The sequence below is a fragment of the Lactuca virosa genome, chromosome 9 (genome assembly GCF_052849685.1).
Source record: "Lactuca virosa cultivar CGN04683 chromosome 9, Lactuca_virosa_CGN04683_v6, whole genome shotgun sequence".
NCBI classification, from domain to species: Eukaryota; Viridiplantae; Streptophyta; class Magnoliopsida; order Asterales; family Asteraceae; genus Lactuca; species Lactuca virosa.
The window spans coordinates 7,307,961-7,322,005 of record NC_136434.1 but is presented as its reverse complement, the minus strand read 5'-3'; positions in this window follow the sequence as shown (position 1 = coordinate 7,322,005).

Genomic DNA, 14,045 nt, shown 5'->3' with positions numbered 1-14,045 from the left:
ATCGGGCCCCGCCCGGCATCAGACCGAGGTCCGGAACTAACTTGGCCCCCGCCCACTACACCGGGCCCCGCCCGGCATCGGACCGAAGTCTGGAACTGACTGAACATAGCATAACATGATCATGACATATAATATGAACACATATACTGCATACTGCATCGGACCATAGTCCGGAACACATAACACATACCATGCCTGTATCACAAAGACAACAAGCATACTGAACTATTGCATTGGACTGAAGTCCGGAACTACTGCTAACTTAAACGGGTCGGCATTGTGGCCGTAGACCCGTTCCTACTGAAAGGAAACTCACCTCGTAACGCTGGCTGCTGAGGTGCTAAATCTGAGACGGTCTGACTGCTGCTCCGGAACTCCCCGGCTACAAATCCCATAAACACTAAATCAAATACTGATAACTAATCTCAGGGTAGAATGACTATTTCACCCCCGGTCAAAGCCAACTCCCGGGTCAAAGTCAACTTCTTGGTCAAAGTCAACTTCCAGTTGACCGGACTCGCCGAGTTGGGCCGCCAACTCGTCGAGTCCCTTTCATCCGTTCTAGTCCTCTACTCGCTTTTACTCGTCGAGTTTGGCGAAGACTCGACGAGTTCTTCTTCGATACATACATCGAGTCTAACTTCATCCGACTCGCCGAGTTGTATGAACAACTCGTCGAGTTCTCCTTCATCATATGAACACGTCCAGACTGCGACTCGCCGAGTCGTAAGAACAACTCGTCGAGCCTGAAGAACAACTTGCCGAGTTGAAGAACAACTCGCCGAGTCCCAAGCATGCTATTACTATACAGTCGGTTCTAATCGATTTCAGTGCTTCCAAATCATAGATCTGAGCTTCTAAGACAGGTTTTACACGTAAAGTTTCCAACTTTACGTGCATGCACAAGGGTATGAGGCTAAAATACCCAAAATCATCAAGTACTAATCACCTAGGGTTTGGAATAAGGCCATGATTGCATAAAGGTGGCTATAATGAGCTCCTGGAGTTCAATAAAGTCCAGATCTAAGGTTTCCATCCAAAGGAAAGTCCATATCTCAAGTTTTGAATCATATAAGGCTCCATGGAAGACATAACAAGCATAAAAGAGGGTTTTATGGAGGAATACACAAGGTAATAACTTTATTACCTGAATGAGAAACAGATGGAGGCTAACTCTTGGATCTCCTTTCTCTTCTATGGACCTTCTTCTCTTCCCTCTCTTCCAAAGCCTCCAATCTAGCACAAACACACTCAATCTCAACAATGGGGGCTAGGGTTTACAGGGGAAATGCTCTAAAGGTGCTGGAGGCTGGGGTGGGAGGCTATAATGACGTTTAAATAGGGTACAAACCCTTGAAATTAGGGCTTCATCCAGACAGGCAGACTCGCCGAGTCCCAACATATGGACTCGCCGAGTAAACAACTTAAATCGCGTGATCATCCCGTCTCTACTCGACGAGTCGGGCTACAGACTCGTCGAGTACCCCTTAAGAAAATGAAAATTACTTTATTAATTCACATACCAGAAATGGGGCGTTACACACACGTTAGGTGGTTGAGTATATTTACGCTGTTATTGCGTTCATGGGGCTGTATGCGTAATACCTAGCCGGAAAAACCAAGGAAGGCCCGCCACCACCACCGTTTACTGCCACCTGCCGCCGGATGGGTGGGTGTGAGCGTGTTGACTCCTTGTGGAAGATGTGATTGGGTGTTTTGGGCCGGAGAAAAACCATGGAAAACCTCCACCACCACCGCGAGCTGCCGCCGACCACCACTGCCCAAGGTGGCAGTGGGTGGTGCCCGACCTAGCGGAACCCTAATTGGCCCAATACCTTTATTTGGACTTAGTTGGTTTGTGAATTGGGTTGGAAACCCTAATTAGGGTTTAGAAAACCCTAATTTTGGGAATTGCTGGGACCAACGTTTGGACTGTTAGACTGGAATTTTGATTTATGTTCAACTACATTGTATGAATGGCATAATGGAGTGATGGACTTAATGGGTTAAGTAAGAATACTTAACACTAATCGTCATTTCATGTGAGAAACCCTCATTTTGGTTGGGCCTTGAGTTGGGCCTTTCTGTTGGGTTTAGTGATTGGGCTCTTGATGGGCCATCCAAGAACAAATATATGGACTAGAATATTTGGATTGGGCTTTAGCATAAGGCCCATTGGATAGGCTTGGGCCCAATTTGGAAAATTAGGCCATAGATGGGCCATAACCGGGCCTTGGTGATTATGAGATATTGGACCAGTGGACTGCCAAGTGTTTGGACCATAATACATGGTTGGGCCTTAAGGTAAGAGCATGTAGAGGTTTGGGCCAAATGTGGAAAATTGGGCCATAGTTGGGCCTTGGTTGACTATTGGTATTTTGGGCTTTCAGAGTATGAGTTTAGGCCTTAATCTTGGATCAAACTAGGTTAGGGGTAAATGGTCCTTTTACCCTAAGTGGGGACTTTAGAGTTATGCATTGGAAACCCAAATGGTTAATTGGGTTTTATTTTGATGTTGACAGTTTAGGGATCTGTCAGCTAGCAGCCAAAGATTTATTCGTGGGACTTCAGCAGTGCGAGGTGAGTTTTCCTTCAGTAGGAACGGGTCTAAGGCACCAAGGCCGGCCCGTATATGTGATATGTTAGTAGCTGAGTGTGGGCGGGGCCCGTATCTCATTATTATCTGAGTATAGATATCAGTCAGTTTGTTGGATTGCTATACTTGTTGTCTGTGTGATACTTGTATGTGTTTGTTTATGTATGTGAGTGTGGGCGGTGCCCTTATCTCATTATTATTCGAGTGTGGATGGGGCCGAATCTCATAGTAACCGAGTGAGGGCGGGGCCCGAATCTCGTAGTATTATTTGAGTATAGGTATGTGACTGCTTGGTAGGAGTAGATATACTTGTTGTCTGTGTGATACTTGTATGCATGTTAGTAGTGGAGTGTGGGCGAGGCTCGAATCTCCTAGACAGCGGAGTGTGGGCGGGGCCTGAATCTCCTAGACAACGGAGTGTGGGCGGGCTCGAATCTCCTAGACAGCGGAGTGTGGGCGGGGCCCGAATCTCCATGAGAGTGGGCGGGGCCCGTATCTCATAGTTGCATGTTATGTGTATGGTATGTGGTAGTGTGGGGAGACTCACTAAGCTCCATGCTTACAGTTTTCAGTTTCTGTTTCAGGTACTTCGGTTTTCGAAAGAGGAGCTCGGGATGATTGCAGTGCATACACCATTTGTTCAGCCTGGGATGTTTATACTCTGATATATTTGACAGTTGTTATGATATTTTGAGATACAATGTTTATGATTTTTATATGATGTTTGATGACTATCGTTTTATTATTAAATTAAAATGAAATTTTTAGACTGTATTTTTGGGATGTTACATCAAATCTCAAAAGATTTCTATCTGATGACAATCTTGTTGTACATCTCAACGAAATACAAGTCAATACCAAACTCAACTTTGTAGAAGAACCTGTTGAAATCATGGGTCGAGAGATCAAATGGTTGAAACAAAGTCATATTCCCATAGTGAAAGTACGATGGAGCTCTTTACGAGGACCATAATTTACTTGGGAATGCGAGGATCAAATGAAACAAAATTACCCCCAACTATTTAACAATACCCCATCCACAAACTAAATTTCGGGGATAAGTTCTTTCAATGGGGGGGGGGGGGAATGTAACATTAGTCAAATAAGGTCAACAATAGTCATCTGTGATCGTGGCAAATACATAAAGTAATAGACTTAATTTGTAATTTAAGGCAATTTCTAATGAGAATACAAATTTTCATAAATACATTATAATATAATTCGAAAGTACACGTCTATACGATTCCAAATATATATAGAAAACCTCAATCTGACTTCGTATGAAGAAGTTTAGATTTACACAAAAGAATTCTAAAACTATAGCCTATATAATGACAGGAACTTAAAATAAAGTTAGTATTAGCTATTGGAATTTAAAAGAAAGTTGTAGTACTCAAAATTACCTACGTGTGGATATAAAGAACGTAAAAAACGGAGCTCATACGCGAAAGATATGAATTTTCGAAGACGTAGCAGTCTGAGAGCACGCCATATGGGAAACACCCTAAGCCGCCATAGGTCACGATGTGACATGTTATATAACACTTCTCAAAGTTAGTAATCAATTGTCAAGGGTACAAGATGATTCATTTAAGGCCACAACGTGAAAATGAGAATGTCACGACGTGACAAAGCCTAAAACACCCAATAAATAGCAAAAAAACCTCACTCATTCAATACACAATCTCTCCTTTACCATCTCGTTTGCTGAAGGCATTTCCTTTCCCAAGTCTGACGACTCCGAGCCTCTGACCGTTTTTAGTTAGATTCTATCAATCACGCTACTAGGGTGAGTTTTCGCGACCCCTCTTTTAAATGCTTTTGGGGGAGAATGCATGCTAAATATTTGTTTAAAAGTTAATATTAGGTTTATATGATTATACTTTTCAAATCAAAATAAACAGTTATATTAATAGGGATATAGTTTTTTTGAATCATATATACTCGTTATATATTCAGTATTTTATAATCATACAACTATCTTAGACTTGTTAGTATGTTGGCATCATATGTATTACATTGGTTAAAAGCTGGTTTTACTTCAATTATTGTCGTTATGTTGCCTAATTTTTTTTATTAAAACTATAGGCAATGTTAATAACTTTTGTCTAGTAACGTAAGGTTTTAGACACATTTGCAACACTATTAAAACTTGGAAAGTCTACATGAGATTGGAAATTCATCAACTAAGACTAGAAATCTTAGTAAAATCCTCTGCCTATAACCGTTAATCCCATGTGAGCAAGGATGTTGTGTATTGATCTATACGGGTTGACACCCCCACCCGTGGTTGTTAGCTACAACCCTTTGTATGAAGAGTCATGTCGGGCGACGAACTAACCTTTTACTTTATTTCCGACGTCGATGAAGCGTTAGGATGGCTGAACGGATGCGCCACTTGTAGCACGAATCAGAGGTTTGAAACGTCATATAGCAGCTGTTATAGTCTCATGGTAGCAACAATTATACTCGCTGAAGTGGTGAGCCACTTGTAGCACCAATCAAAGGTTTGAAACGTCATATAACAACAGTTATAGTCTCATGGTAGCAATAATTATACTTGATGAACTGGTGCGCCACTTGTAGCACTAATTAGAGCTTTGAAATGCCATATAGCAGCGGTTATAGTCTCATGGTAGTTGAAAGTGAAACACAAGTCTGCTTCTTTGATTGCCAACTAATGAGTTTGCCATCCAGAAATTGACAACCACTTGTAGTGCTTTTCCGATCAAGCCCACAACCTCTAAGATCAGCATCTGAAAATGCATGTATAAATAATTCGGAATTATTTGGATACCACAAACCAAGTGAATATGTTCTCTTTAGATGTCTAAAAATGTTTTTCACAACAATCCTGTGTGGTTCTTAGGGATTTGCTTGATAACGAGCAAAATAGCATACTGTAAACATAATATCTGGTCTGCTCGCAGTAAGATATAAAAGCGATCCAATCATTTTCCGATAAAGTGTAAGATCTGCAGTAGGTTTATCAAGGGATGGAGTCAGTTTAGTTCCGAATGCCATGGGAACTTTTACTTTTGAATCACCTGTCATTCCAAATTTTGTTAGTAACAATTTAGTATAAACCTCCCGATTAATAAAAATTCATTCCTTACTCTGTTTTATATTTAATCCAAGAAAGAAGTTAATTGGACCCATCAAACTCATTTCAAAGTTAGTTTCCATCAATTTTCGACATTCATTAGTCAACTTTGGATTAGTGGATCTGATAATGATATCCTCAACATAAATCTGAACAATCATAAGATGTTCACATTCCTTCTTATGAAAGAAAGTAGGATAAACGGAACCTTGTTTAAACTTGGATTGTTTAAGAAATCGAGTCAGAGTTTCATACCAAGCATGAGGAGCTTGTATTAGACCATAAATAGCTTTATAGAGAACATAACAATGATCTGGATATTATTCATTTACGAAACATGGTGGTTGTTCGACATAAACAATTTCTTCAAGTTCTCCGTTTAGAACGCACACTTCACATCCATTTGAAAAACTTCAAAGTTTTTGTGAGCATCATATGCAAAAAAGATACAAACAGATTCCAATCGAGCAACATGAGCAAATGGTTCTTCGCAACCAATTCCTTCTTCTTGACAATATCCTTTGACAACAAGTCTTGCTTTGTTCTGAATGACATTCCCTTCTTTATCCATCTTATTTCTAACGACCCATTTGAGACCAACAATAGAAGCATCTTTCAAAGTTGGAAATAGTCTCTAGTCTTTGTTTCTTTCAAACTCATTCAACTCGTCTTGCACTGCTTTCACCCACTCCTGCATGATCAAGTGAAACTTTAACAGTTTTAGGTTCGATTTTAGAAATGAAAGAATTGGACATGCAAAATTCCATTTTTGAAAATAAAGCAACATGTTTTTTCTTTTTGCTGAGCACGAGTTAAAAATTATGAAAAACTATCTCCAATGACTTGAGTCTTTGGATGATATTTTGTCCATTTTGTCAATGGTGGATAAATCTGATCATATTCAGGATGAATTTCAGTATTTATTTCTTCAACTTCCAATTGCTCATCAGTTTCATCATGTATTATTTGTGTTCGGATTTGAATTCTCCCCCCAGACATGATCATGGTTATTTAAATTCCCCCCGCCCCCCCCCCCCCCCCCCCTGCAAAAGATCATCATTTTGTAAATTAGAATTGGAGTTAGATTTTGAAGTAACAATTTCTTCATTCAAAAGTGGAACAAAATTTTCTAATCCTCCCCCTCATTAATATGATTATGAATATCTTCATGAATTTCAATATTTCAATTGCATCATCAACTACCTTCAACAATTCATCTTCTTTTTTATCTTTAGTTTTCTGTTTGGAAGAAATTACATTTTTCTGGCTCATCAAAAAGATTTAAAAAATCTTCATAAAGAGTCATAAGAGGACATGTTTGAGAATTGGAAGATGGAAATTTTCATCAGAATGAGCATTTTGGATTTTGTTGAGAATTTTTGACAAATTTATCATCAAAATTAACATAATAACTTTCTTTAATTTTCTTAGATTTCTTGTTGAGAACTCAGAATACTTTTGACATCAAGGAGTATCCCAAATAAATTCCTCCATCAGCTTTAACATAAAACTTGTTGTGATGTTCCTTTGAGTTGTAGATAAAGCACCTAGAACCAAAAATATGAAAGAATTTGATGTTAGTTTTACTTTTATTCAAAACTTCATATGGAGTAATTGAAAATGTTTTATTGATAAATGAACTATTTTGAGTAAAGCATGCAGCTGCAATCGCTTCAGCCCAAAAAAATAATGGAAGATTGGAAAAAGTAAACATTGTCCTCACAGCTTCATATAAGGAATAATTTCGCCTTTCAACCACACCATTCTGCTATGGAGTATACGGAGATGAAAAGTTATGGTTGGTGCCTTTGTTTACCAAGAATTCTTCAAATACTTAATTTTTGAATTCCAATCCGTTATCACTTCTGATCATCTGAACTGGTTTTCGCAATTTCAACTTTATCTGCTTCACAAAATCAATCATCCATTTTGTAGTTTCAGATTTCTGCTTAAGAAAAAATATTCATGTAAAACGAGAAAAGTCATGAACAATAACTAAGAGATATTTATTACCTCCAATACTTTCAATTGAAGAATGACTACATAAATCAATATGAATTAATTAAATTGGCTCAACAATTATAGTATTTATTATTGAAGAATGACTTTTTGTGCTTTGTTTTCCCATTTCACAAGCTGCATACAAATGTTCTTTTTCAAATTTGAGAAGTGAAAGACCTCGCACATGATTACCAATAACAAGTTTATTTATATATTTAAAATTGAGATGCGAAAGTCTCCTATGCCATAACCAGCTGTCTTTCGAACATGCTTTAGCAAGCAAGCAAATTGAAGGTTTTCCTTGAATCGGTTTCAAATTCAGGGGATACATTTCTCCTTTTCTTTTCGATTTTAGAACCACCTTCTCTGAAGCTTTATCAAAAATTTGTGATCCATCCTCATCAAATGAAACTTTGAGACCAGAACCTACAACAAGTTGAGAAACACTTATTAAATTGTGTTGCAATCCTTCAACATAAGTTACATTTTGTATTGTAAAGTCTCCATTCGTGATAATCCAATATCCTTTAATTTCACCAGTTACATTGTTACCAAACTTCACTTTTCCACTATCTTTCAAACTTTGATACTCTCTTAACTCCGATTTCCTTCCAGTCATATGACGAGAACAATAACTGTCAATGTACCATTCCGAATCGAACTGCTCGTCATGTATTACCTACAAAATTAAGCCAATTTAGGAACCCAAACCATCATGGGTCCTTGTGAGATTTTCGATTTTGAATTCAAGACAAGAAAAATCTTAGTTTTGTCAATCCAAAATGATTTCTTAATCATTACATTATTCACACCTTTTTCCATTTTGGAAACTTGAGACTTATTATGACAAAGATTAATTTCAGCAAACACAAAATTTTATTTGAAATTTGCTTTTCGTTGTTGCACCATTTTTTTCCAAAAAATCATCTTCTTCTTGTTTCAATTTGTCTTCATATGCTTTTAGAATAGCATCTTGATCCAAATCATTTTTCTTACAAACCTCGTCAAATCGTGATTTTTCAACATTGATTTCCCTCTTTTTAAGTAATACGAACTTGGTGAAAATTTTGATTTTGCTTTTGGATGTGGAGATGAATGAACATTTTGATGAAAAGATCATGATGAATTAACAAACTTTTGATTTGAATTTTTAGAAATATGATTAACATTTTTATCATTAACCATATATTTTTTTTCTTCCAAAACTATTTTCTTGCAATGAAAATTTTCTTATATCTAGCATACATTGCTCTTTTATTTGCTTTGATCTCTTCAATTGATTTTTGATTATTTGCTTTTCCTTTTGAATCATTTTCACTACCTCTTTCTTTGTAACAACAATTGGTACATCTTTTGTGCAACTTGTTTCATCAACCTCATGTGAAACATTCACCTTGTTCAAAGGTTCCGAAACATATTTTCCTTTGACTTTCCATGCTGTCTTTTCAGAGAGACCATTTGTCTCATCACCATTGAAAATTTGCGCTGAGCAAAAATGATATTTGCAACCCTTTGCATTATTGTCATTGACAATTGATGTCAATTCCAATATATCATTCTTGTCGAGACCGTTTTTCACAAAAACTTGATTAGGATTTTTCTGAACTTTTGGAAAAACAATTGCTTGTTCTTTCAAATTTTCAAATCCTTTATTCACAACATGATTTTCAAATTCAATGGAATCTTCAAAAATCAGATTTCTTTTTAGTTCATCAATATTTTTCACAAAAGAAGAACAATCAACTTCATATTTAACAAAAAATTCACTCATTTCGCTTTCATCAAAATTAGAAGTATTTTCATTAGAATGATTTTCTTCCGATTTCAACTTATGTCATAACAAGTTATATTTCTCGATCGAATTTTGTTTGACTTGTTATTTATCCTCTTCAGTTAGAATATTTTTCAACATCAATTTATTTTCTTTCGATTTAACGGTTTCCTCAATCTTCTTGTAACATCCTAAAATTCAAGGCCAAAACTTTCATTTTTATATAATAGAAAACAATTAACAACTTTGTTTCGAACATTGCAAAACGTTTCCTTTAAAATAAATATCAGAGTCTAATCCCAAAGATCACATAATGCGGAATAATATGGGTGAATGCGATGCGATCGTCCCGAGCTCCTTTTCTGAAAAACTGCAGGCACTTGAAACCAAAATTGTAAACCGTAAGAATGAAGCTTAGTGAGTTCCCCAAATACCACATACCATACATATCAACTGGGCCGCACATGCCATACATACTGTGAGCCATACATATCAAACATATATCAAATAAGGTGCTATGGGCTGCACATAGTCTTACTGTTATGCCATGGGCCGCCACGTGGTCTTTCTTGCCAATCCGGGGGCCACCCCCTGGGTCTTACAGACAAGTGCCAAGAGCCACCTCCCGGTCTTCCATGCAAGTATCACAAAGACAACTAGCATACATACTATTATACTTAGCTAATAAGCATACAGTGTGCCAGGAGCCACCTCCTGGTCTTTCATGCATATTGCCTAGGGCTAACCCCCGGGGCTTCCTGTCATACGAAATAACATACTGGGTGCCAGGAGCTACCTCCTGGTCTTTCATACACAGTGCCTAGGGCTAACCCACAGGTCTTCCTACCATACATAAACTAAATGGGCCGGCATTGTGGCCATAGACCCATACAAACAGTGAGGAGACTCACCTCACAAGCTGACTGTAGAATCCTGCGAATCAACCTCTTGCTGCTAGCTGGCGATTCCCGAACTGCTACTCCTTCGGCTCCCCGAGCTATCAGTACCAAATAACACTTAGTCCAAAACAAATAATCCTTCTTAGGGTAAAATGACCATTTTACCCCTGCTCTAATCTGGACCATAACCAAAGCCCACTCCCATCTAATCTTTCTAAGTCCACTAATGGCCCACTAAAAGCCCACTAATGGCCCAATTTGCTAAATTGGGCCCAATCCATATAATGGGCCTTACCCTAAGCCCAAACATATTCTTGGCCCAAAACATCTAACTTCTGATGGCCCACTAAGGCCCAAAGACCCAAAGTCCATTGCTTGGCCCAACCCGAGGCCCAAAACTCGTCAAGCCCAATCTGATGAGTACGTTGGGCGTACTCCTATGTACGCTAAGCGTACGAGCTAAATGGTGAGTACGCTGGGCGTACCTGCATGTACGCTCAGCGTAGTCCCCTGCCAAGACACTTTCCCATTAAGTGCTAAATACTCTACTCCAGAAGCTGAAATCACAGATCCACGTCCTCTTCAACGTCTTAAACCATAAAGTTGCTTACTTGATGGCTTGCAACCCACCAAATAAGCCCAAACTTGAAATGTGACAACATACTTACATGGAAATGGCTAGATCTCATGCCTGAACCCATTAAGACATTCAAGATGGCAACTTTCTGCCTTAGGGACACATTTAGAACTGAGAGTGACAACTCTAAGTCCAGAAATCGGATTTGAACCAAAAAGTTCTATACTTGGGACCAAAATGACTTCAAAACCACACTACACTAGATCTAAGCATACTTGAGGAAAGTTATGAACTTTATACCTCCAAAGAGTCCCAATTGATGATGCTATCCCGGATCTATTAGCTCAAGCCAACCAAGTCCTTCTTTGCCAACTTCTTCTTTCTTCTTCCAAGCTTAAAACCACCAAGATAGGCTTCTCAAGATCAAAATCACACAAGAATGAAGGGATGAGACGTTCTAGGGTTTTTCAGAGGTTGGGGAGGCTGATAAGGGGCTAGGGTTTGAGTCCTAATGTTCCTTATATAGTGCTTGACCCTAAAATTAGGGTTTAGTTTCTCTGAGCGTACGTTGGGCGTACATTTCGTACGCTGGGCGTACGTTTCCAACACCCGCGATCACTTAACCCTTCTACACTGGGCGTACTCTTGTGCTGGCCACCTTGCATGCATAGTCCTTTCTTGCCATCTTTCTCCATTAAGGACCAATATTGCCAATAACTTCAAAATGCTATAACTTCTTCGTTCTAAGTCCGTTTCCGACTAACTTTATATCCACGAAAAGGCGGTGGGAAGCCCTACGCTCCTAGCTACACCCCCAAGCCTAACACCTTCCGGATAAAACCCGGGACCCATAAAATATCGAATCGCCCCTACCCTTGGCCTCCGAGACCACAACCGAGTACCTTCAAAACTGGGTGTTACAACTCTCCCCCACTTAAACTAGACTTCGTCCTCAAAGTCTTCTGCGGATACTTATCTTGGATACTTCTCATGGGACACAATAGTAACTCCAAACTAGCCTGAATGCTCACAATCATTCTTATACAATGCTTAACCTTGTCTGGTCAGTCTGATCCCCAAAAGGACCGCTACACTTGACCTACAGTGGTCCAACCTTTACCCTGTGCAATCGATGGCCTTCCCAAGACGCTGAACGTAAGCGACAACCCTTCCGTCCTCGGCGAAGGATAGATCCTTCGCTGTAACTAATCTCCAGCCACTCCTAGTGCTGGTCCCTTCGCTGTTACCTACTGAATGTTTCCTCTTTCTATGTTCCGGTGCTGAACACCCAACCCCAGTGAATGGGTCAGATAATCCTTCGAGTAACAGATTCATCCCTGCAATGGTTAGACTCAAACGAGAGCTGCACAACAGAGTCAAGTCCTTCACTCTAAGATTATTTGACCTCGCTGTGAGTGGCGTAGCACCTCTCGGTCGGCTAGCTGTCTCTGATCCGCTTACCGGATAAATTCTATCATCATTACATGTCCGTAGAACTTGCTGCCTCTGATCCGCTTACCGGATGAACCGAGACCACCCTGGCCCCAACTGCTCTATCATTACCTGGGTTACCGGACTCCCACCAGTTACTGAACCCAAGCTCAATCTCTTAGTCGCTCCCAGCGACTTCCGAGGAAACTTCGGCTATCGAAAACTACTCTATCCATATTGCTACTCATGGCTCCACAATTCCTGTTGATCCTTCCGATCACACCATCCAACTACCCGGTTCCACCAAACCTAATACAAAAGATGAATGCTACCAGAACTGCTGTAGTATTACATCATACCTGGTCTCCAACAACCTGCCGCTTCCTGAACCCAATCATACTGTGTGGGATGTCCTGCCCTGATCTAAACTATCTGAAGATACCCACAAGCGAGTCACACAACTAATACATTCTTACTGCTGAATAAAGGCCGGCGAATGCTACGGGCCACCCCACAGTCTTACTATACCCATACTAACTGAATGCTACGAGCAACCGCACAATCTTACTATACCAATATACTAATGGCTAATGACGAGTGCTACGGGCCACCCCGCAGTCTTACTATACCAATAAACGAATGCTACGGGCCACCCCGCAGTCTTACAACGTTGTTACTCCATCTGCCAACTAGTGAACGCTATGGGCCACCTCATAGTCTTACAACACTTTTACACTATCTGCCAACTAATGCCACAGGCCACCCCGCAGTCTTACCACACTTCTCATACCATCTGACCACTGGTGATTGCTACGACTATCCCGTAGTCTGACAACATCTTCCACCAGACTGGCTGCTAGTGGATGCTACGGCTAACCCGCAGTCTTACAACACTTCCCACTATTCCTGGCTACTAGTGAATGCTACGGCTAACCCGCAGTATTACAACACTTTCCAAACTAACTCAACCGTTGACCATGGTCTTTCGCTGACTGCTAATCCAAATATACCCATAATCGAGCATACATGCACGATCTAATATCCCGAGCTGAACTCATGTCCTGACTGAAATCCTCATCCTGATTTCTTAAACCATGCTATCAATCATCATGGGGACACGACCTCAATGTTGGCAAGTTTTTCCGAACTCCCAACTTACACTACCCTCATGCCACACCGCCGCTTGGGCCACCTTTCTTCTTAACCCGAAAGCGAAACTTATCCCAGTTCCAAAACCGATCCTGCTCCCGCAATATGATTGTTTCTCCCCCACTTAAGTTCGACTAAGTCTTCACATCGCGCGAGCGTGGGAAGATTCTCATTCCTTCCTTCTTTATCCGATAGACACACTGACTACCAACTCTCAGTCTTGCTAGCGATCCATTACTAGCCCACTCTAAAGATCGCACAATTACTGAAGACTAGATCAACGCCTTCTGAAATCCCAATACTAATGACCCCATGAGCTTAACCTGATGTCCCTCTCAACCTTAAAGTCCAATTAGCCGATGCTCAGAGCAACTTCTTTAGCGATAGGCTGCTTCTCTTGATGCCTCCAAAAGCTATTCCTAGCACAAAGACTGAACTTCACCGAATCCCAGCGATGGTGGATAACCATCCTGTTGAACCTTGACAATAGATTTTCTCATTATGCTCCTGAACCGATC